The 24,699-nt window shown below is 40.9% G+C and overlaps 7 non-coding genes across 7 annotated transcripts; 6 read left to right on the forward strand and 1 right to left on the reverse strand.

The window, feature by feature from the left end:
- Nucleotides 1–2,034: 2,034 nt before the first annotated feature.
- On the forward strand, nt 2,035–2,106 carry TRNAM-CAU (transfer RNA methionine (anticodon CAU)). The gene has a single exon. It is a non-coding gene; the product is annotated as a tRNA-Met (tRNA).
- A 5,763-nt stretch (nt 2,107–7,869) lies between these two features.
- Nucleotides 7,870–7,941, forward strand: TRNAM-CAU (transfer RNA methionine (anticodon CAU)). The gene has a single exon. It is a non-coding gene; the product is annotated as a tRNA-Met (tRNA).
- A 1,095-nt stretch (nt 7,942–9,036) lies between these two features.
- Nucleotides 9,037–9,108, forward strand: TRNAI-AAU (transfer RNA isoleucine (anticodon AAU)). Its single transcript has one exon. It is a non-coding gene; the product is annotated as a tRNA-Ile (tRNA).
- A 4,335-nt stretch (nt 9,109–13,443) lies between these two features.
- On the reverse strand, nt 13,444–13,517 carry TRNAN-GUU (transfer RNA asparagine (anticodon GUU)). Its single transcript has one exon. It is a non-coding gene; the product is annotated as a tRNA-Asn (tRNA).
- Nucleotides 13,518–16,037: 2,520 nt separating this feature from the next.
- Nucleotides 16,038–16,109, forward strand: TRNAM-CAU (transfer RNA methionine (anticodon CAU)). Its single transcript has one exon. It is a non-coding gene; the product is annotated as a tRNA-Met (tRNA).
- A 1,095-nt stretch (nt 16,110–17,204) lies between these two features.
- Nucleotides 17,205–17,276, forward strand: TRNAM-CAU (transfer RNA methionine (anticodon CAU)). The gene has a single exon. It is a non-coding gene; the product is annotated as a tRNA-Met (tRNA).
- A 1,095-nt stretch (nt 17,277–18,371) lies between these two features.
- On the forward strand, nt 18,372–18,443 carry TRNAM-CAU (transfer RNA methionine (anticodon CAU)). The gene has a single exon. It is a non-coding gene; the product is annotated as a tRNA-Met (tRNA).
- Nucleotides 18,444–24,699: the final 6,256 nt, after the last annotated feature.

Below are 24,699 nucleotides of genomic sequence, written 5' to 3' on the forward strand. Positions count from 1 at the left end.
AATTGATATTTCAAAATCATCTTTCCAGCTTGAATTTCAATGATGCATTGGGGCAACGATTTTGTGAGAAACATCTTCACCCTTAAAGAAAGATTTTCTTAACTTCTTACCTGTGTGCTGATTAGATATCACCTGGTTTTCACATTAAACAGATTCCCACTTGAGAAAGCAGCAAGGATGCAGGGAGGTTTATGTTTCCTGGTGTCAACCTGTATTATTTCAGTGGATATTGTAATGAGGATGCATCTTGCTGCCTTTCCAATGAAGCAAGTTTTAATCAGTAATAGGTGAAAAACCATTCCTACAAAGGTGTTAATCAGAGACTTGGCTTTGTGGACACTTTTCAGAGAGCAAATGTGTTAACATAAAAATAAATCCATAAAATGGAGAGCTGATTAATCACTCAATTGGATTTCTCTGCCTGCATAATTTTTTTTCTCTGCAACCCCATGCTAAATTGTGCTTCCTGTTTTTTATAAAATGGCTTAATCAAATCTGACTCTGATTGCATCAGAGAAGGCCAGGTACCCTACACTATAAGAGGTGGTTTGAAATTTTGACCTGTCTACTTAAAGATCACCAAAATTTGATCACAAGGTCAATTTCGTCCCTGGGTGGGATTGAACCACCAACCTTTAGGTTAACAGCCGAACATGCTAACCAATTGCACCACAGAGACAGCTTGCAAAAGCATGTACTGACAAAGGCTAAAAAGCATTCATCTAGAAAGTTTCCAAGAAAAAGGTTAAAAAGGCAATAATCTGGAGAGTTTTGCAAGATTTTTCTTCCATTGACCAACTAAGAAACACATTGGTACTTTCACATGATGAGTGAGATACTTCAGGATCTCTGACACTTACATGAGCAGCAGAGTGGCGCAGCGGAAGCGTGCTGAGCCCACAACCCAGAGGTCGATGGATCGAAACCATCCTCTGCTATGTGCACTTATTTTTTTGTTAATTAAATTCTTCCAAAACTGGGATTGATATTTTGACTCTTTTATTTTAACTTAAAGTACAATAACTTTTAACATTTTAATTTGTTTTAATAGTATATTGACAGCATTGTTTTCTTTCAGAAATCAACTTAATTTTCTTTACCCTATTACTGAAATGGTAATTGACAAAAACAAGCTACATTGTCACCAGAAGAGCATTGCAAAATGTACAATTGATATTTCAAAATCATCTTTCCTGCTTGAATTTCAATGATGCATTGGGGCAACGATTTTGTGAGAAACATCTTCACCCTTAAAGAAAGATTTTCTTAACTTCTTACCTGTGTGCTGATTAGATATCACCTGGTTTTCACATTAAACAGATTCCCACTTGAGAAAGCAGCAAGGATGCAGTGAGGTTTATGTTTCCTGGTGTCAACCTGTATTATTTCAGTGGACATTGTAATGAGGATGCATCTTGCTGCCTTTCCAATGAAGCAAGTTTTAATCAGTAATAGGTGAAAAACCATTCCTACAAAGGTGTTAATCAGAGACTTGGCTTTGTGGACACTTTTCAAAGAGCAAATGTGTTAGCATAAAAATAAAGCCATAAAATGGAGAGCTGATTAATCACTCAATTGGATTTCTCTGCCTGCATGATTTTTTTTTCTCTGCAACCCCATGCTAAATTGTGCTTCCTGTTTTTTATAAAATGACTTAATCAAATCTGACTCTGATTGCATCAGAGAAGGCCAGGTACCCTACACTATAAGAGGTGGTTTGAAATTTTGACTTGTCTACTTAAAGATCACCAAAATTTGATCACAAGGTCAATTACGTCCCCGGGTGGGATTAAACCACCAACCTTTCGGTTAACAGCTGAATGCGCTAACCGATTGCGCCACAGAGACAGTTTGCAAAAGCATGTACTGACAAAGGCTAAAAAGCATTCATCTAGAAAGTTTCCTAGAAAAAGTTTAAAAAGGCAATAATCTGGAGAGTTTTGCAAGATTTTTCTTCCATTGACCAACGAAGAAACACATTGGTACTTTCACATGATGAGTGAGTACTTCAGGATCTCTGACACTTACATGAGCAGCAGAGTGGCGCAGCGGAAGCGTGCTGGGCCCATAACCCAGAGGTCGGTGGATCGAAACCATCCTCTGCTATGTGCACTTATTTTTTTGTTAATTAAATTCTTCCAAAACTGGAATTGATATTTTGGCTCTTTTATTTTTACTTAAAGTACAATAACTTTTAACATTTTAATTTGTTTTAATAGTTTATTGACAGCATTGTTTTCTTTCAGAAATCCACTTAATTTTCTTTACCCTATTACTGAAATGGTAATTGACAAAAACAAGCTACATTGTCACCAGAAGAGCAATGCAAAATGTACAATTGATATTTCAAAATCATCTTTCCAGCTTGAATTTCAATGATGCATTGGGGCAACGATTTTGTGAGAAACATCTTCACCCTTAAAGAAAGATTTTCTTAACTTCTTACCTGTGTGCTGATTAGATATCACCTGGTTTTCACATTAAACAGATTCCCACTTGAGAAAGCAGCAAGGATGCAGTGAGGTTTATGTTTCCTGGTGTCAACCTGTATTATTTCAGTGGACATTGTAATGAGGATGCATCTTGCTGCCTTTCCAATGAAGCAAGTTTTAATCAGTAATAGGTGAAAAACCATTCCTACAAAGGTGTTAATCAGAGACTTGGCTTTGTGGACACTTTTCAGAGAGCAAATGTGTTAGCATAAAAATAAAGCCATAAAATGGAGAGCTGATTAATCACTCAATTGGATTTCTCTGCCTGCATAATTTTTTTTCTCTGCAACCCCATGCTAAATTGTGCTTCCTGTTTTTTATAAAATGACTTAATCAAATCTGACTCTGATTGCATCAGAGAAGGCCAGGTACCCTACACTATAAGAGGTGGTTTGAAATTTTGACTTGTCTACTTAAAGATCACCAAAATTTGATCACACGGTCAGTTACGTCCCTGGGTGAGATTGAACCACCAACCTTTCGGTTAACAGCAGAATGCGCTAACCGATTGCGCCACAGAGACAGCTTGCAAAAGCATGTACTGACAAAGGCTAAAAAGCATTCATCTAGAAAGTTTCCTAGAAAAAGGTTAAAAAGGCAATAATCTGGAGAGTTTTGCAAGATTTTTCTTCCATTGACCAACGAAGAAACACATTGGTACTTTCACATGATGAGTGAGTACTTCAGGATCTCTTACACTTACATGAGCAGCAGAGTGGCGCAGCGGAAGCATGCTGGGCCCATTACCCAGAGGTCGATGGATCGAAACCATCCTCTGCTATGTGCACTTATTTTTTTGTTAATTAAATTCTTCCAAAACTGGGATTGATATTTTGACTCTTTTATTTTTACTTAAAGTACAATAACTTTTAACATTTTAATTTGTTTTAATAGTATATTGACAGCATTGTTTTCTTTCAGAAATCCACTTAATTTTCTTTACCCTATTACTGAAATGGTAATTGACAAAAACAAGCTACATTGTCACCAGAAGAGCAATGCAAAATGTACAATTGATATTTCAAAATCATATTTCCAGCTTGAATTTCAATGATGCATTGGGGCAATGATTTTGTGAGAAACATCTTCACCCTTACATAAAGATTTTCTTAACTTCTTACCTGTGTGCTGATTAGATATCACCTGGTTTTCACATTAAACAGATTCCCACTTGAGAAAGCAGCAAGGATGCAGTGAGGTTTATGTTTCCTGGTGTCAACCTGTATTATTTCAGTGGACATTGTAATGAGGATGCATCTTGCTGCCTTTCCAATGAAGCAAGTTTTAATCAGTAATAGGTGAAAAACCATTCCTACAAAGGTGTTAATCAGAGACTTGGCTTTGTGGACACTTTTCAGAGAGCAAATGTGTTAGCATAAAAATAAAGCCATAAAATGGAGAGCTGATTAATCACTCAATTGGATTTCTCTGCCTGCATAATTTTTTTTCTCTGCAACCCCATTCTAAATTGTGCTTCCTGTTTTTTATAAAATGACTTAATCAAATCTGACTCTGATTGCATCAGAGAAGGCCAGGTACCCTACACTATAAGAGGTGGTTTGAAATTTTGACTTGTCTACTTAAAGATCACCAAAATTTGATCACACGGTCAATAACATTCCTGGGTGGGATTGAACCATCAACCTATAGGTTAACAGCCGAATGCGCTTACCGATTGCGCCACAGAGACAGCTTGCAAAAGCATGTACTGACAAAGGCTAAAAAGCATTCATCTAGAAAGTTTCCTAGAAAAAGGTTAAAAAGGCAATAATCTGGAGAGTTTTGCAAGATTTTTCTTCCATTGACCAACGAAGAAACACATTGGTACTTTCACATGATGAGTGAGTACTTCAGGATCTCTGACACTAACATGAGCAGCAGAGTGGCGCAGCGGAAGCGTGCTGGGCCCATTACCCAGAGGTCGATGGATCGAAACCATCCTCTGCTATGTGCACTTATTTTTTTGTTAATTAAATTCTTCCAAAACTGGGATTGATATTTTGACTCTTTTATTTTTACTTAAAGTACAATAACTTTTAACATTTTAATTTGTTTTAATAGTATATTGACAGCATTGTTTTCTTTCAGAAATCCACTTAATTTTCTTTACCCTATTACTGAAATGGTAATTGACAAAAACAAGCTACATTGTCACCAGAAGAGCAATGCAAAATGTACAATTGATATTTCAAAATCATCTTTCCAGCTTGAATTTCAATGATGCATTGGGGCAACGATTTTGTGAGAAACATCTTCACCCTTAAAGAAAGATTTTCTTAACTTCTTACCTGTGTGCTGATTAGATATCACCTGGTTTTCACATTAAACAGATTCCCACTTGAGAAAGCAGCAAGGATGCAGTGAGGTTTATGTTTCCTGGTGTCAACCTGTATTATTTCAGTGGACATTGTAATGAGGATGCATCTTGCTGCCTTTCCAATGAAGCAAGTTTTAATCAGTAATAGGTGAAAAACCATTCCTACAAAGGTGTTAATCAGAGACTTGGCTTTGTGGACACTTTTCAGAGAGCAAATGTGTTAGCATAAAAATAAAGCCATAAAATGGAGAGCTGATTAATCACTCAATTGGATTTCTCTGCCTGCATAATTTTTTTTCTCTGCAACCCCATGCTAAATTGTGCTTCCTGTTTTTTATAAAATGACTTAATCAAATCTGACTCTGATTGCATCAGAGAAGGCCAGATACCCTACACTATAAGAGGTGGTTTGAAATTTTGACTTGTCTACTTAAAGATCACCAAAATTTGATCCCACGGTCAATTACGTCCCTGGGTGGGATTAAACCACCAACCTTTCGGTTAACAGCCGAACGCGCTAACAGATTGCACCACAGAGACAGCTTGCAAAAGCTTGTACTGACAAAGGCTAAAAAGTATTCATCTAGAAAGTTTCCTAGAAAAAGGTTAAAAAGGCAATAATCTGGAGAGTTTTGCAAGATTTTTCTTCCATTGACCAACGAAGAAACACATTGGTACTTTCACATGATGAGTGAGTACTTCAGGATCTCTGACATTAACATGAGCAGCAGAGTGGCGCAGCGGAAGTGTGCTGGGCCCATAACTCAGAGGTCGATGGATCGAAACCATCCTTTGCTATGTGCACTTATTTTTTTGTTAATTAAATTCTTCCAAAACTGGGATTGATATTTTGACTCTTTTATTTTTACTTAAAGTACAATAACTTTTAACATTTTAATTTGTTTTAATAGTATATTGACAGCATTGTTTTCTTTCAGAAATCCACTTAATTTTCTTTACCCTATTACTGAAATGGTAATTGACAAAAACAAGCTACATTGTCACCAGAAGAGCAATGCAAAATGTACAATTGATATTTCAAAATCATATTTCCAGCTTGAATTTCAATGATGCATTTGGGCAATGATTTTGTGAGAAACATCTTCACCCTTACGTAAAGATTTTCTTAACTTCTTACCTGTGTGCTGATTAGATATCACCTGGTTTTCACATTAAACAGATTCCCACTTGAGAAAGCAGCAAGGATGCAGTGAGGTTTATGTTTCCTGGTGTCAACCTGTATTATTTCAGTGGACATTGTAATGAGGATGCATCTTGCTGCCTTTCCAATGAAGCAAGTTTTAATCAGTAATAGGTGAAAAACCATTCCTACAAAGGTGTTAATCAGAGACTTGGCTTTGTGGACACTTTTCAGAGAGCAAATGTGTTAGCATAAAAATAAAGCCATAAAATGGAGAGCTGATTAATCACTCAATTGGATTTCTCTGCCTGCATAATTTTTTTTCTCTGCAACCCCATGCTAAATTGTGCTTCCTGTTTTTTATAAAATGACTTAATCAAATCTGACTCTGATTGCATCAGAGAAGGCCAGGTACCCTACACTATAAGAGGTGGTTTGAAATTTTGACTTGTCTACTTAAAGATCACCAAAATTTGATCACACGGTCAGTTACGTCCCTGGGTGAGATTGAACCACCAACCTTTCGGTTAACAGCAGAATGCGCTAACCGATTGCGCCACAGAGACAGCTTGCAAAAGCATGTACTGACAAAGGCTAAAAAGCATTCATCTAGAAAGTTTCCTAGAAAAAGGTTAAAAAGGCAATAATCTGGAGAGTTTTGCAAGATTTTTCTTCCATTGACCAACGAAGAAACACATTGGTACTTTCACATGATGAGTGAGTACTTCAGGATCTCTTACACTTACACGAGCAGCAGAGTGGTGCAGCGGAAGCCTGCTGGGCCCATAACCCAGAGGTCGATGGATCGAAACCATCCTCTGCTATGTGCACTTATTTTTTTGTTAATTAAATTCTTCCAAAACTGGGATTGATATTTTGACTCTTTTATTTTTACTTAAAGTACAATAACTTTTAACATTTTAATTTGTTTTAATAGTATATTGACAGCATTGTTTTCTTTCAGAAATCCACTTAATTTTCTTTACCCTATTACTGAAATGGTAATTGACAAAAACAAGCTACATTGTCACCAGAAGAGCAATGCAAAATGTACAATTGATATTTCAAAATCATATTTCCAGCTTGAATTTCAATGATGCATTGGGGCAATGATTTTGTGAGAAACATCTTCACCCTTACATAAAGATTTTCTTAACTTCTTACCTGTGTGCTGATTAGATATCACCTGGTTTTCACATTAAACAGATTCCCACTTGAGAAAGCAGCAAGGATGCAGTGAGGTTTATGTTTCCTGGTGTCAACCTGTATTATTTCAGTGGACATTGTAATGAGGATGCATCTTGCTGCCTTTCCAATGAAGCAAGTTTTAATCAGTAATAGGTGAAAAACCATTCCTACAAAGGTGTTAATCAGAGACTTGGCTTTGTGGACACTTTTCAGAGAGCAAATGTGTTAGCATAAAAATAAAGCCATAAAATGGAGAGCTGATTAATCACTCAATTGGATTTCTCTGCCTGCATAATTTTTTTTCTCTGCAACCCCATGCTAAATTGTGCTTCCTGTTTTTTATAAAATGACTTAATCAAATCTGACTCTGATTGCATCAGAGAAGGCCAGGTACCCTACACTATAAGAGGTGGTTTGAAATTTTGACTTGTCTACTTAAAGATCACCAAAATTTGATCACACGGTCAATAACATTCCTGGGTGGGATTGAACCATCAACCTATAGGTTAACAGCCGAATGCGCTTACCGATTGCGCCACAGAGACAGCTTGCAAAAGCATGTACTGACAAAGGCTAAAAAGCATTCATCTAGAAAGTTTCCTAGAAAAAGGTTAAAAAGGCAATAATCTGGAGAGTTTTGCAAGATTTTTCTTCCATTGACCAACGAAGAAACACATTGGTACTTTCACATGATGAGTGAGTACTTCAGGATCTCTGACACTAACATGAGCAGCAGAGTGGCGCAGCGGAAGCGTGCTGGGCCCATAACCCAGAGGTCGATGGATCGAAACCATCCTCTGCTATGTGCATTTATTTTTTTGTTAATTAAATTCTTCCAAAACTGGGATTGATATTTGGACTCTTTTATTTTTACTTAAAGTACAATAACTTTTAACATTTTAATTTGTTTTAATAGTATATTGACAGCATTGTTTTCTTTCAGAAATCCACTTAATTTTCTTTACCCTATTACTGAAATGGTAATTGACAAAAACAAGCTACATTGTTACCAGAAGAGCAATGCAAAATGTACAATTGATATTTCAAAATCATCTTTCCAGCTTCAATTTCAATGATGCATTGGAGCAATGATTTTGTGAGAAACATCTTCACCCTTAAATAAAGATTTTCTTAACTTCTTACCTGTGTGCTGATTAGATATCACCTGGTTTTCACATTAAACAGATTCCCACTTGAGAAAGCAGCAAGGATGCAGTGAGGTTTATGTTTCCTGGTGTCAACCTGTATTATTTCAGTGGACATTGTAATGAGGATGCATCTTGCTGCCTTTCCAATGAAGCAAGTTTTAATCAGTAATAGGTGAAAAACCATTCCTACAAAGGTGTTAATCAGAGACTTGGCTTTGTGGACACTTTTCAGAGAGCAAATGTGTTAGCATAAAAATAAAGCCATAAAATGGAGAGCTGATTAATCACTCAATTGGATTTCTCTGCCTGCATAATTTTTTTTCTCTGCAACCCCATGCTAAATTGTGCTTCCTGTTTTTTATAAAATGACTTCATCAAATCTGACTCTGATTGCATCAGAGAAGGCCAGGTACCCTACACTATAAGAGGTGGTTTGAAATTTTGACTTGTCTACTTAAAGATCACCAAAATTTGATCACACGGTCAGTTACGTCCCTGGGTGGGATTGAATCACCAACCTTTCGGTTAACAGCCTAATGCGCTAACTGATTGCGCCACAGAGACAGCTTGCAAAAGCATGTACTGACAAAGGCTAAAAAGCATTCATCTAGAAAGTTTCCTAGAAAAAGGTTAAAAAGGCAATAATCTGGAGAGTTTTGCAAGATTTTTCTTCCATTGACCAACGAAGAAAAACATTGGTACTTTCACATGATGAGTGAGTACTTCAGGATCTCTTACACTTACATGAGCAGCAGAGTGGCGCAGCGGAAGCGTGCTGGGCCAATAACCCAGAGGTCGGTGGATCGAAACCATCCTCTGCTATGTGCACTTATTTTTTTGTTAATTAAATTCATCCAAAACTGGGATTGATATTTGGACTCTTTTATTTTTACTTAAAGTACAATAACTTTTAACATTTTAATTTGTTTTAATAGTATATTGACAGCATTGTTTTCTTTCAGAAATCCACTTAATTTTCTTTACCCTATTACTGAAATGGTAATTGACAAAAACAAGCTACATTGTCACCAGAAGAGCAATGCAAAATGTACAATTGATATTTCAAAATCATCTTTACAGCTTGAATTTCAATGATGCATTGGGGCAACGATTTTGTGAGAAACATCTTCACCCTTAAATAAAGATTTTCTTAACTTCTTACCTGTGTGCTGATTAGATATCACCTGGTTTTCACATTAAACAGATTCCCACTTGAGAAAGCAGCAGGGATGCAGTGAGGTTTATGTTTCCTGGTGTCAACCTGTATTATTTCAGTGGACATTGTAATGAGGATGCATCTTGCTGCCTTTCCAATGAAGCAAGTTTTAATCAGTAATAGGTGAAAAACCATTCCTACAAAGGTGTTAATCAGAGACTTGGCTTTGTGGACACTTTTCAGAGAGCAAATGTGTTAGCATAAAAATAAAGCCATAAAATGGAGAGCTGATTAATCACTCAATTGGATTTCTCTGCCTGCATAATTTTTTTCTCTGCAACCCAATGCTAAATTGTGCTTCCTGTTTTTTATAAAATGACTTAATCAAATCTGACTCTGATTGCATCAGAGAAGGCCAGGTACCCTACACTATAATACGTGGTTTGAAATTTTGACTTGTCTACTTAAAGATCACCAAAACTTGATCACACGGTCAATAACATCCCTGGGTGGGATAGAACCACTAACCTTTAGGTTAACAGCCAAATGCGCTTACCAATTGCGCCACAGAGACAGCTTGCAAAAGCATGTACTGACAAAGGCTAAAAAGCATTCATCTAGAAAGTTTCCTAGAAAAAGGTTAAAAAGGCAATAATCTGGAGAGTTTTGCAAGATTTTTCTTCCATTGACCAACGAAGAAACACATTGGTACTTTCACATGATGAGTGAGTACTTCAGGATCTCTGACACTAACATGAGCAGCAGAGTGACGCAGCGGAAGCGTGCTGGGCCCATAACCCTGAGGTCGATGGATTGAAACCATCCTCTGCTATGTGCACTTATTTTTTTGTTAATTAAATTCTTCCAAAACGGGGATTGATATTTTGACTCTTTTATTTTTACTTAAAGTACAATAACTTTTAACATTTTAATTTGTTTTAATAGTATATTGACAGCATTGTTTTCTTTCAGAAATCCACTTAATTTTCTTTACCCTATTACTGAAATGGTAATTGACAAAAACAAGCTACATTGTCACCAGAAGAGCAATGCAAAATGTACAATTGATATTTCAAAATCATCTTTCCAGCTTGAATTTCAATGATGCATTGGGGCAACGATTTTGTGAGAAACATCTTCACCCTTAAAGAAAGATTTTCTTAACTTCTTACCTGTGTGCTGATTAGATATCACCTGGTTTTCACATTAAACAGATTCCCACTTGAGAAAGCAGCAAGGATGCAGTGAGGTTTATGTTTCCTGGTGTCAACCTGTATTATTTCAGTGGACATTGTAATGAGGATGCATCTTGCTGCCTTTCCAATGAAGCAAGTTTTAATCAGTAATAGGTGAAAAACCATTCCTACAAAGGTGTTAATCAGAGACTTGGCTTTGTGGACACTTTTCAGAGAGCAAATGTGTTAGCATAAAAATAAAGCCATAAAATGGAGAGCTGATTAATCACTCAATTGGATTTCTCTGCCTGCATAATTTTTTTCTCTGCAACCCCATGCTAAATTGTGCTTCCTGTTTTTTATAAAAAGACTTCATCAAATCTGACTCTGATTGCATCAGAGAAGGCCAGGTACCCTACACTATAAGAGGTGGTTTGAAATTTTGACTTGTCTACTTAAAGATCACCAAAATTTGATCACACGGTCAATAACATTCCTGGGTGGGATTGAACCACCAACCTTTAGGTTAACAGCCGAATGCGCTTACCGATTGCGCCACAGAGACAGCTTGCAAAAGCATGTACTGACAAAGGCTAAAAAGCATTCATCTAGAAAGTTTCCTAGAAAAAGGTTAAAAAGGCAATAATCTGGAGAGTTTTGCAAGATTTTTCTTCCATTGACCAACTAAGAAACACATTGGTACTTTCACATGATGAGTGAGTACTTCAGGATCTCTGACACTTACATGAGCAGCAGAGTGGCGCAGCGGAAGTGTGCTGGGCCCATAACCCAGAGGTCGATGGATCGAAACCATCCTCTGCTATGTGCACTTATTTTTTTGTTAATTAAATTCTTCCAAAACTGGGATTGATATTTTGACTCTTTTATTTTTACTTAAAGTACAATAACTTTTAACATTTTAATTTGTTTTAATAGTATATTGACAGCATTGTTTTCTTTCAGTAATCCACTTAATTTTCTTTACCCTATTACTGAAATGGTAATTGACAAAAACAAGCTACATTGTCACCAGAAGAGCAATGCAAAATGTACAATTGATATTTCAAAATCATCTTTCCAGCTTGAATTTCAATGATGCATTGGGGCAACAATTTTGTGAGAAACATCTTCACACTTAAAGAAAGATTTTCTTAACTTCTTACCTGTGTGCTGATTAGATATCACCTGGTTTTCACATTAAACAGATTCCCACTTGAGAAAGCAGCAAGGATGCAGTGAGGTTTATGTTTCCTGGTGTCAACCTGTATTATTTCAGTGGACATTGTAATGAGGATGCATCTTGCTGCCTTTCCAATGAAGCAAGTTTTAATCAGTAATAGGTGAAAAACCATTCCTACAAAGGAGTTAATCAGAGACTTGGCTTTGTGGACACTTTTCAGAGAGCAAATGTGTTAGCATAAAAATAAAGCCATAAAATGGAGAGCTGATTAATCACTCAATTGGATTTCTCTGCCTGCATAATTTTTTTTCTCTGCAACCCCATGCTAAATTGTGCTTCCTGTTTTTTATAAAATGACTTAATCAAATCTGACTCTGGTTGCATCAGAGAAGGCCAGATACCCTACACTATAAGAGGTGGTTTGAAATTTTGACTTGTCTACTTAAAGATCACCAAAATTTGATCATACGGTCAATTACGTCCCTGGGTGATATTGAACCACCAACCTTTCGGTTAACAGCCGAATGCACTAACAGATTGCAGCACAGAGACAGCTTGCACAAGCATGTACTGACAAAGGCTAAAAAGCATTCATCTAGAAAGTTTCCTAGAAAAAGGTTAAAAAGGCAATAATCTGGAGAGTTTTGCAAGATTTTTCTTCCATTGACCAATGAAGAAACACATTGGTACTTTCACATGATGAGTGAGTACTTCAGGATCTCGGACACTTACATGAGCAGCAGAGTGGCGCAGCGGAAGCGTGCTGGGCCCATAACCCAGAGGTCGATGGATCAAAACCATCCTCTGCAATGTGCACTTATTTTTTTTGTTAATAAAATTCTTCCAAAACTGGGATTGATATTTTGACTCTTTTATTTTTACTTAAAGTACAATAACTTTTAACATTTTAATTTGTTTTAATAGTATATTGACAGCATTGTTTTCTTTCAGAAATCCACTTATTTTTCTTTACCCTATTACTGAAATGGTAATTGACAAAAACAAGCTACATTGTCACCAGAAGAGCAATGCAAAATGTACAATTGATATTTCAAAATCATCTTTCCAGCTTGAATTTCAATGATGCATTGGGGCAACGATTTTGTGAGAAACATCTTCACCCTTAAAGAAAGATTTTCTTAACTTCTTACCTGTGTGCTGATTAGATATCACCTGGTTTTCACATTAAACAGATTCCCACTTGAGAAAGCAGCAAGGATGCAGGGAGGTTTATGTTTCCTGGTGTCAACCTGTATTATTTCAGTGGATATTGTAATGAGGATGCATCTTGCTGCCTTTCCAATGAAGCAAGTTTTAATCAGTAATAGGTGAAAAACCATTCCTACAAAGGTGTTAATCAGAGACTTGGCTTTGTGGACACTTTTCAGAGAGCAAATGTGTTAACATAAAAATAAAGCCATAAAATGGAGAGCTGATTAATCACTCAATTGGATTTCTCTGCCTGCATAATTTTTTTTCTCTGCAACCCCATGCTAAATTGTGCTTCCTGTTTTTTATAAAATGACTTAATCAAATCTGACTCTGATTGCATCAGAGAAGGCCAGGCACCCTACATTATAAGAGGTGGTTTGAAATTTTGACTTGTCTACTTAAAGATCACCAAAATTTGATCACAAGGTCAATTACGTCCCTGGGTGGGATTGAACCACCAACCTTTTGGTTAACAGCCAAACGTGCTAACCAATAGCACCACAGAGACCACTTGCAAAAGCATGTACTGACAAAGGCTAAAAAGCATTCATCTAGAAAGTTTCCTAGAAAAAGGTTAAAAAGGCAATAATCTGGAGAGCTTTGCAAGATTTTTCTTCCATTGACCAACGAAGAAACACATTGGTACTTTCACATGATGAGTGAGTACTTCAGGATCTCTGACACTAACATGAGCAGCAGAGTGGCGCAGCGGAAGCGTGCTGGGCCCATAACCCAGAGGTCGATGGATCGAAACCATTCTCTGCTATGTGCATTTATTTTTTTGTTAATTAAATTCTTCCAAAACTGGGATTGATATTTGGACTCTTTTATTTTTACTTAAAGTACAATAACTTTTAACATTTTAATTTGTTTTAATAGTATATTGACAGCATTGTTTTCTTTCAGAAATCCACTTAATTTTCTTTACCCTATTACTGAAATGGTAATTGACAAAAACATGCTACATTGTTACCAGAAGAGCAATGCAAAATGTACAATTGATATTTCAAAATCATCTTTCCAGCTTCAATTTCAATGATGCATTGGAGCAATGATTTTGTGAGAAACATCTTCACCCTTAAATAAAGATTTTCTTAACTTCTTACCTGTGTGCTGATTAGATATCACCTGGTTTTCACATTAAACAGATTCCCACTTGAGAAAGCAGCAAGGATGCAGTGAGGTTTATGTTTCCTGGTGTCAACCTGTATTATTTCAGTGGACATTGTAATGAGGAAGCATCTTGCTGCCTTTCCAATGAAGCAAGTTTTAATCAGTAATAGGTGAAAAACCATTCCTACAAAGGTGTTAATCAGAGACTTGGCTTTGTGGACACTTTTCAGAGAGCAAATGTGTTAGCATAAAAATAAAGCCATAAAATGGAGAGCTGATTAATCACTCAATTGGATTTCTCTGCCTGCATAATTTTTTTTCTCTGCAACCCCATGCTAAATTGTGCTTCCTGTTTTTTATAAAATGACTTCATCAAATCTGACTCTGATTGCATCAGAGAAGGCCAGGTACCCTACACTATAATACGTGGTTTGAAATTTTGACTTGTCTACTTAAAGATCACCAAAACTTGATCACACGGTCAATAACGTCCCTGGGTGGGATAGAACCACTAACCTTTAGGTTAACAGCCAAATGCGCTTACCGATTGCGCCACAGAGACAGCTTGCAAAAGCATGTACTGACAAAGGCTAAAAAGCATTCATCTAGAAAGTTTCCTAGAAAAAGGTTAAAAAGGCAATAATCTGGAGAGTTTTGCAAGATTTTTCTTCCATTGACCAACGAAGAAACACATTGGTACTTTCACATGATGAGTGAGTACTTCAGGATCTCTGACACTAACATGAGCAGCAGAGTGGCGCAGCGGAAGCGTGCTGGGCCCATAACCCTGAGGTCGGTGGATTGAAACCATCCTCTGCTATGTGCACTTATTTTTTTGTTAATTAAATTCTTCCAAAACTGGGATTGATATTTTGACTCTTTTATTTTTACTTAAAGTACAATAACTTTTAACATTTTAATTTGTTTTAATAGTATATTGACAGCATTGTTTTCTTTCAGAAATCCACTTAATTTTCTTTACCCTATTACTGAAATGGTAATTGACAAAAACAAGCTACATTGTCACCAGAAGAGCAATGCAAAATGTACAATTGATATTTCAAAATCATCTTTCCAGCTTGAATTTCAATGATGCATTGGGGCAACGATTTTGTGAGAAACATCTTCACACTTAAAGAAAGATTTTCTTAACTTCTTACCTGTGTGCTGATTAGATATCACCTGGTTTTCACATTAAACAGATTCCCACTTGAGAAAGCAGCAAGGATGCAGTGAGGTTTATGTTTCCTGGTGTCAACCTGTATTATTTCAGTGGACATTGTAATGAGGATGCATCTTGCTGCCTTTCCAATGAAGCAAGTTTTAATCAGTAATAGGTGAAAAACCATTCCTACAAAGGTGTTAATCAGAGACTTGGCTTTGTGGACACTTTTCAGAGAGCAAATGTGTTAGCATAAAAATAAAGCCATAAAATGGAGAGCTGATTAATCACTCAATTGGATTTCTCTGCCTGCATAATTTTTTTTCTCTGCAACCCCATGCTAAATTGTGCTTCCTGTTTTTTATAAAATGACTTAATCAAATCTGACTCTGGTTGCATCAGAGAAGGCCAGATACCCTACACTATAAGAGGTGGTTTGAAATTTTGACTTGTCTACTTAAAGATCACCAAAATTTGATCACACGGTCAATAACATTCCTGGGTGGGATTGAACCACCAACCTTTAGGTTAACAGCCGAACGCGCTAACAGATTGCACCACAGAGACAGCTTGCAAAAGCTTGTACTGACAAAGGCTAAAAAGCATTCATCTAGAAAGTTTCCTAGAAAAAGGTTAAAAAGGCAATAATCTGGAGAGTTTTGCAAGATTTTTCTTCCATTGATCAATGAAGAAACACATTGGTACTTTCACATGATGAAGGAGTACTTCAGGATCTCTTAAAATTACATGAGCAGCAGAGTGGCGCAGCGGAAGCGTGCTGGGCCCATAACCCAGAGGTCGATGGATCGAAACCATCCTCTGCTATGTGCACTTATTTTTTTGTTAATTAAATTCTTCCAAAACTGGGATTGATATTTTGACTCTTTTATTTTTACCTAAAGTACAGTAACTTTTAACATTTTAATTTGTTTTAATAGTATATTGACAGCATTGTTTTCTTTCAGAAATCCACTTAATTTTCTTTACCCTATTACTGAAATGGTAATTGACAAAAACAAGCTACATTGTCACCAGAAGAGCAATGCAAAATGTACAATTGATATTTCAAAATCATCTTTCCAGCTTGAATTTCAATGATGCATTGGGGCAACGATTTTGTGAGAAACATCTTCACCCTTAAAGAAAGATTTTCTTAACTTCTTACCTGTGTGCTGATTAGATATCACCTGGTTTTCACATTAAACAGATTCCCACTTGAGAAAGCAGCAAGGATGCAGTTAGGTTTATGTTTCCTGGTGTCAACCTGTATTATTTCAGTGGACATTGTAATGAGGATGCATCTTGCTGCCTTTCCAATGAAGCAAGTTTTAATCAGTAATAGGTGAAAAACCATTCCTACAAAGGTGTTAATCAGAGACTTGGCTTTGTGGACACTTTTCAGAGAGCAAATGTGTTAGCATAAAAATAAAGCCATAAAATGGAGAGCTGATTAATCACTCAATTGGATTTCTCTGCCTGCATAATTTTTTTCTCTGCAACCCCATGCTAAATTGTGCTTCCTGTTTTTTATAAAATGACTTCATCAAATCTGACTCTGATTGCATCAGAGAAGGCCAGGTACCCTACACTATAAGAGGTGGTTTGAAATTTTGACTTGTCTACTTAAAGATCACCAAAATTTGATCACACGGTCAATAACATTCCTGGGTGGGATTGAACCACCAACCTTTAGGTAAACAGCCGAATGCGCTTACCGATTGCGCCACAGAGACATCTTGCAAAAGCATGTACTGACAAAGGCTAAAAAGCATTCATCTAGAAAGTTTCCTAGAAAAAGGTTAAAAAGGCAATAATCTGGAGAGTTTTGCAAGATTTTTCTTCCATTGACCAACTAAGAAACACATTGGTACTTTCACATGATGAGTGAGATACTTCAGGATCTCTGACACTTACATGAGCAGCAGAGTGGCGCAGCGGAAGCGTGCTGGGCCCATAACCCAGAGGTCGATGGATCGAAACCATCCTCTGCTATGTGCACTTATTTTTTTGTTAATTAAATTCTTCCAAAACTGGGATTGATATTTTGACTCTTTTATTTTTACTTAAAGTACAATAACTTTTAACATTTTAATTTGTTTTAATAGTATATTGACAGCATTGTTTTCTTTCAGTAATCCACTTAATTTTCTTTACCCTATTACTGAAATGGTAATTGACAAAAACAAGCTACATTGTCACCAGAAGAGCAATGCAAAATGTACAATTGATATTTCAAAATCATCTTTCCAGCTTGAATTTCAATGATGCATTGGGGCAACGATTTTGTGAGAAACATCTTCACCCTTAAAGAAAGATTTTCTTAACTTCTTACCTGTGTGCTGATTAGATATCACCTGGTTTTCACATTAAACAGATTCCCACTTGAGAAAGCAGCAAGGATGCAGTGAGGTTTATGTTTCCTGGTGTCAACCTGTATTATTTCAGTGGACATTGTAATGAGGATGCATCTTGCTGCCTTTCCAATGAAGCAAGTTTTAATCAGTAATAGGTGAAAAACCATTCCTACAAAGGTGTTAATCAGAGACTTGGCTTTGTGGACACTTTTCATAGAGCAAATGTGTTAGCATAAAAATAAAGCCATAAAATGGAGAGCTGATTAATCACTCAATTGGATTTCTCTGCCTGCATAATTTTTTTTCTCTGCAACCCCATGCTAAATTGTGCTTCCTGTTTTTTATAAAATGACTTAATCAAATCTGACTCTGGTTGCATCAGAGAAGGCCAGATACCCTACACTATAAGAGGTGGTTTGAAATTTTGACTTGTCTACTTAAAGATCACCAAAATTTGATCACACGGTCAATAACATTCCTGGGTGGGATTGAACCACCAACCTTTAGGCTAACAGCCGAACGCGCTATCAGATTGCACCACAGAGACAGCTTGCAAAAGCTTGTACTGACAAAGGCTAAAAAGCATTCATCTAGAAAGTTTCCTAGAAAAAGGTTAAAAAGGCAATAATCTGGAGAGTTTTGCAAGATTTTTCTTCCATTGACCAATGAAGAAACACATTGGTACTTTCACATGATGAAGGAGTACTTCAGGATCTCTTAAACTTACATGAGCAGCAGAGTGGCGCAGCGGAAGCGTGCTGGGCCCATAACCCAGAGGTCGATGGATCGAAACCATCCTCTGCTATGTGCACTTATTTTTTTGTTAATTAAATTCTTCCAAAACTGGGATTGATATTTTGACTCTTTTATTTTTACCTAAAGTACAGTAACTTTTTTTTTTGAAATTCTTTATTTATACGTGGTCAGATACATAAAGAGGGCATTCTAGGAATACAAGGGACAGATGGCCAACATAGCCAGTGTCCAAAATGGACCACAATTTTTCAAATGAGTAACATGGTTAGTTGGTGTGGGAAAAACAGTCAAGTTCAAACATGGGGATCAGGGGGGGGGGGAGGAGAAGAGAAACAGGGGGGGGGGAATAACCACATTTGTAACCGTACATAATATAAGTCTTAAGAGCAGCAAGATCATAACAGGGGGGGACGGGGGACGGAGGAGAGACGAAGACAGAGAGGGTAATAGGGGGAAGAGATAATTGAGAAGGTTAAGAGATGAGATGAGGAGGAATATCAGGGGGAGAAGGGAGTGGGTGCCCATGGGTCTACGGGAGGGGCGGGAGCGGGTGGAGGGAGCCAGCTAACCACGTTCAGCGGTGAGCCAGGGAGCCCAGACCTGCTCGAAGACGTGGCCCCGGTCGTGGAGGTAATAGGTTATCTTTTCCATTGAGGCGATGTGCCAGATTTTAGCTTTGAGGGATAGTAGGGAGGGTGGTAAGGGGTTCTTCCAGTTGAGGGCGATCAGTGATTTAGCTGCGGCCAGAATGTGTGAGGTTAGCTTTTGGGAGAATTTATTGAGGTGTGGGGAGGGGAGACACAGTAAGGAGACCCAAGGGTCCTTCATTACAGGGGGTTCTAGAAGTGAGTTGAGGAGGGAGTGGACCAGATCCCAGAAGGGGACGATAACCGGGCAGGTCCACCATATGTGGAGCATAGTACCTCTATCCCCACAGTTCCTCCAGCAGGCTGAAGAGGAGGACGGGAAAAATTTGTTAAGACGGTCGGGGGTATAGTACCAGCGGTAATAAACTTTGTAGGCCGTTTCCTTAAAGGCGGTGGCAATAGAGCTTTTAGCAATGCCTAGTCTCATGTCCTCCCAATCCTGAGTTTCAGGTGGGGGCCTGAGGTCCCGTTCCCATGCAACTTCATGGGGCCGGGATAGGGGCAGGGAAAAATCCAGTAGGAGAGAGTAAAGTTGGGAGATTATGCCTTTGGAGGAATGAGAGTTGACACATAGGGATTCAAAGGGAGTAAGGGCACGGAGTAAGGCGGTGGAAGGGAGGGAAGTTAAAAAGTGGCGTATTTGTAAGAATTGAAAGGGATTGAGTGGTTGTGAGGGGATTTTCTGCTGGAGGTCCTGGAGGGACAGCCATTGGCCTCGGTCGGCAAAGTCAATTGGGAATTTAAGGCCTAGGGTTATCCACGTCCGGGATCTCGTAGCTGAGAGTCCGGAGGGAAACATGGGGTTCTGCCAGATGGGGGTTAAGGGTGAGGGTGTGGTGGTGAGACCCCACTTCAGAGAGAGGGTGTCCCAGGTTTTGAGGTTGAATTTGATAGTGGGAAGGAGTTTAGAGGTTGGGGGTCGAGAGGCGGAGGGGAGTCCCCATAGGGGGGTCAGATCTGGGATGCCAATGAAGGCTGCTTCGATGTCCAGCCAGGAAACCGATCCTGGAGGAGCGTAGGAAGTGACAATGTGGGATAAGTGGGAGGCGAGGTAGTATAATTTGACATCGGGAAGTCCTCTGCCTCCCATGGAGGTTGCTCTTTTCAGAGTGTTGGCAGCAATGCGGGGAGGTCTGTGGTTCCAAATAAAGCGTATAAGGGCTCGTTGGATATTGCGGAGGAAGGGAGCCGGGACCGCCACAGGGAGAGTCTGGAAAAGGTAGAGCCATTTGGGGATTATGGTCATTTTAACTGCTATGATCCTGCCCAGCCACGAGATGAAGAGACTGTTCCAAGAGGTCAGGTCGGCTAGTGTGTTGGTAAGAAGGGGTGGGAAGTTTTCCCGGAAGAGGGAGTCGTAGCGCGGGGTTAGGTATATCCCTAGGTATTTTATCTTTGTGGGGTGCCATTTGAGTTTAAAATTGGTGCGAAGGGACTCAGCCTGGTGTTGGGGGATATGTAGCATCATGGCCTCAGATTTGGAGTAGTTGATCTTGTAGCCCGAAATAAGGCTATAGGCTTGTAGAACCGAAAATAGGTTTGGGAGTGAAATAAGGGGCTGAGTGAGGGAGAGTAGGATGTCATCTGCGAAGAGGGAGATTTTGGGATCTGTGGGGCCTACCTTTATTCCGTGTATATCCGGATGTGCTCTAATTTGGGAGGCAAGGGGTTCTATAATAAGGGCAAATATTAGGGGGGAGAGGGGGCAGCCCTGACGTGTGCCATTGGAAATGCTAAGTGGGGCGGATGGGGTACCATTGATAAGGACGGTGGCAGAGGGGGTGGAATATAATGCTAGGATGCTAGTGAGGAAGCCACCGGACAGGCCATAGGCCTCCAAGGTGGGTTTCAAGAAGTCCCAGGAGATCCGGTCAAATGCTTTTTCGGCATCTAAGGAAAGCATGATAGTGGGGCATCTCCTGGAGTTAGAGATATGTATAAGGTCAATGGCACGTCTGGTGTTGTCTCTTGCCTGGCGGCCCGGGATAAAGCCTACTTGGTCGTAGTGGACAAGGGAAGGGAGGTATGGGTTAAGACGGTTGGCCAGGATCTTAGCAAAGATTTTCAAGTCTAGGTTCAGGAGAGATATGGGGCGATAGCTTGCGCAATTAAGGGGGTCCTTGCCTTCCTTGGGGATCACCACAATTCTAGCCTCTAGCATCTCAGGGGGAAAAGGGTCGCCTTGGACAATCCCATTGAAGAGAGAGTGTAGGTGGGGGGAGAGAAGGGCAGAGAATTTCTTGTAGTAGAGAGCGGTGAACCCATCTGGGCCCGGAGATTTGCCTATTTTTTGCATGAGTATAGTCTGGGTGATTTCTTCCACCGTAATCTCACCGTTGAGAAGGTCCAAGGCGTCCGGGGGTAGTCTGGGTAGTTTAGAAGCAGAGAGAAAGTGGGAGATAAGGTCGGATCGAGGTTGGGGGGAAGAGCCCGGTGGAGGGGGCGGAAGGTTGTATAGGTCGGTGTAGTAGGATTGGAAGGCGGCTCTAATGGCTGTGGGATCCTGAATGATTTGGTTGAGAGAGTTTCTGATAGTGATAATGTTGGTTTTGGCTCTTGTGGAGCGGAGTCGGGCCGCCAGGATCTTGTCCGCCTTGTCACCCTTCTCATAAAAAGACTGGCGAAGCCACTTAAGACGCTTGGCCACCCGTGTAGTAAGAAGAAGATCGAGTTCCGCTTTAATGGTGCGAAGTTCGGACAAGACCGCCTGGTCGGGAGACGCCTTGTGTTGGGTCTCAAGTGCATGGAGTTTAATGGAGAGCCTGTTGTATTGGGAAAGGGATTGCTTTTTAGCTTTTGAGGCTAGGCTGATAAGGTGTCCTCGAAGGACAGCCTTGTGCGCCAACCAGAGGGTGGGTCTAGAAATATCGGGGGAGTCATTTAAGGTGAAATAATCAGAGATTTTGTCTTGAAGATGGGACTTTGTCTCAGGGTTGTGTAGGAGGGAGTCGTTGAGGCGCCATGTCATGGGGCGAGGACGGGAAGCCAAGCCTGCCAGGTCGCAGGAGATGGGAGCGTGGTCGGACCAGATTAGTGGGTGGATATGGGCATCACGGAGGTTGATAGCAAGATCATGACTGAGCAGGACCATATCAATGCGGGAGTAGGAGTTATGAGGGGCAGAGTAGAAGGTATAGTCGCGGGCAGAGGGGTCTTTTATCCTCCAAGAGTCGTAGAGGAGTTGGGATCGCATGAGTCGGAGGAGGGATCTAGAGTGAAGGGAGTCCGACGGGGAAGGAGTAGGGGAAGATGTAGAGCGGTCTAGCTGTGGATTGAGAACGGAGTTGAAGTCACCTGCAAGTATAAGGTCGCCCTGTCGGACTCGAGTGAGGAGATTATCTAGCCTTGTAAAGAACCGTTCCTGTCGCTGGTTAGGGGCGTAAACGTTAACCAGGGTGCATGTATTATTGTTGAGTTTACCCACTAGGACAAGGAATCGGCCGTCTTTGTCAGCATGAGAGTCTAGGAGTTCAAAAGACAGGTGGCGGGCAATTAAGATTGCTACTCCACGTTTTTTGGCTAGGTGATCGCAGGCATGAAAGGAAACGGGGAATGGTTTACATTGCAGGGTAGGGTGAGATTCGTGCACGAAGTGAGTTTCCTGTAGGAAAATCAGATCGCCTCTATGGTGTTTAAGGGAAGCAAAGAGCTTGCCTCTCTTTTGAGGGCTGTTCAAGCCCTTCACATTATGAGAGAGTACCCGGAGACCCATGGGCAGGCAGCAGTGAGGTAGGCAGATTTGAAAGGGCGAGAGTGATTGGAGGTGGAGAAGGGGGAGGGGGAGACAGATCGAAGATATATGAAATGAGAGAGAGTGTGGTCAGAGGAGGGGTGGAAGGGAAAGAGGACCGGAGGGGGTGGGGGGGTGGTTGGTCGTCTGGCGGAGGAGGCCAGGACCGGTAAAGCTGACAAGGGGAGGGAATACTAGGTGTTGGGGGAGCACCTAGGTCAGCGGTAGGGCCCGGGGCCCTGTGGGGGCGCGGCATGGGGCCCTGATCGCGAATCACGAGCCGCTCGGGAAAAGATAGGAGGCAAGCCTCCCCTGGGGGTACCTGAGGGAGAAAGCTGGAGAGAGGACAGGTAGAGAAGATAGCTGGAGCGCCCGCCCCAAGGGGCGGAGAATAGGAGGGGGGGGAGGAGGGGGGAGAGTGGGTCAAGTATCTGCATGGAAACATATCAGGAGAGTAACTTTTGAGTATGTAAGCAGTTAGACATTTAAACTTCCAAACAACATAACATTTCAATAGAGGATAACAACAGTGCTATTGTGAAGCAACCAAGGGATCAGGAAGTAGCGTCACGAAGAGCCTAAGGTAATGTAGCACTTCAGGTGGGGGGGGTACGACCAGAAGTGATCGTCCCAATTCAATGTGGGGTGCTGTAGCGTAGAGAGGTGAGAGTTCTCAGGGCACTGGGGGTGGAGCCTGGGGGGCCCCGGAGGACGGCACCGTGAACCACTCAGAACGAGGAGACCGAAGCGAATCCCGCCGTGTCCGTGGTGGGAGGGATGGAGAATGGACATCTTGGTCAGGAGCGGGGATGCCCAGTTTAGAGAGGAGTGTTTGGGCCTCAGATTGGTCTCTAGCTGTGAGGAGCTTCCCTTGGTGCCACACTAGGATCCGGAAAGGGAAACCCCAGCGGTACTTCACGTTGTGACGGGAGAGCAGGGAAGTGATGGGTTTGAAGTCCCTGCGTTTAGCTAAGGTTAGCGGGGATAAGTCCTGAAAAATCTGGAGTGGGGTGTTTTGGAAAGTCACAGATCCCAGCCGTCGGGCCTCCCTCATAACGGCCTCCTTCGCAGTGAAATAGTGCATTCGGAGAATGACATCTCTGGGCTGAGAAGAGTCCTGGGAGCGCGGTCGCAAGGCCCGGTGTGCTCGGTCCAGGAGGAGATGTTCCTCAGGGGTGTCGGGCGACAGGTATGCGAAAAGACGTTTAAGGTAGAGTTCAAGATGAGACGCCTCGACCTCCTCAGGGATACCCCGAATCCTCATATTATTTCTCCTTGCTCTATTGTCTTGGTCTTCGTTCTCCTCCCGGAGGTGGGCAACATCCTGACGGAGTTGATGCAGCTCGGTCTCTGCTGTTTGTTGGAACGTTACCACCTCTTCGACTCTTCTTTCGAGTTGGTCCGTTCTGGAGCCGATATCGGCTATATCGGATTTCAGGGAGTGTAGAGCTTGGACTGAGGACTTAATGTCCCGCATCTCCTTAAGGAGGGAGAGGAAGTCCTTGCGGGTGAGGGGTGTGAGATCGTCATCTTCGGCCTCCGATTCGGAGGGGCCCCGAGAGGGGCCGGGATTGTCGGGCCTGTTCGTGGCTGGGGTGCCTTTTTTGGTCAGAAATGGTGTGAGATCGGACCCCTGGGATTTTTTGTTACCCCTGGTCATTTTGAGGGCGTAGGGGGGTAGGTGGAAAGCAGGGTGAGGAGTGGGGGTGGCGTTCCAGCTGTGAGGCTCAGGGCCAGGGAAGGTGACTCGGGGGCTTTAAGGGGACATTACGGTGTGGACATCAGCCGGGCCCGGCAGATGGAGCCCGCTCCGGGAGGCCCGCGGGAGGAGAGGGAGGGCACCCCGGCCCGGACCGGAGGGTGAGGATCCGAAGTCGCAGGAGAGGGGGTCCCGGAGACTATCTCCACCGCTCGGGGACCACAGGGAC

The sequence above is a fragment of the Pseudophryne corroboree genome, chromosome 4 (genome assembly GCF_028390025.1).
Source record: "Pseudophryne corroboree isolate aPseCor3 chromosome 4, aPseCor3.hap2, whole genome shotgun sequence".
Classification (NCBI taxonomy): Eukaryota; Metazoa; Chordata; class Amphibia; order Anura; family Myobatrachidae; genus Pseudophryne; species Pseudophryne corroboree.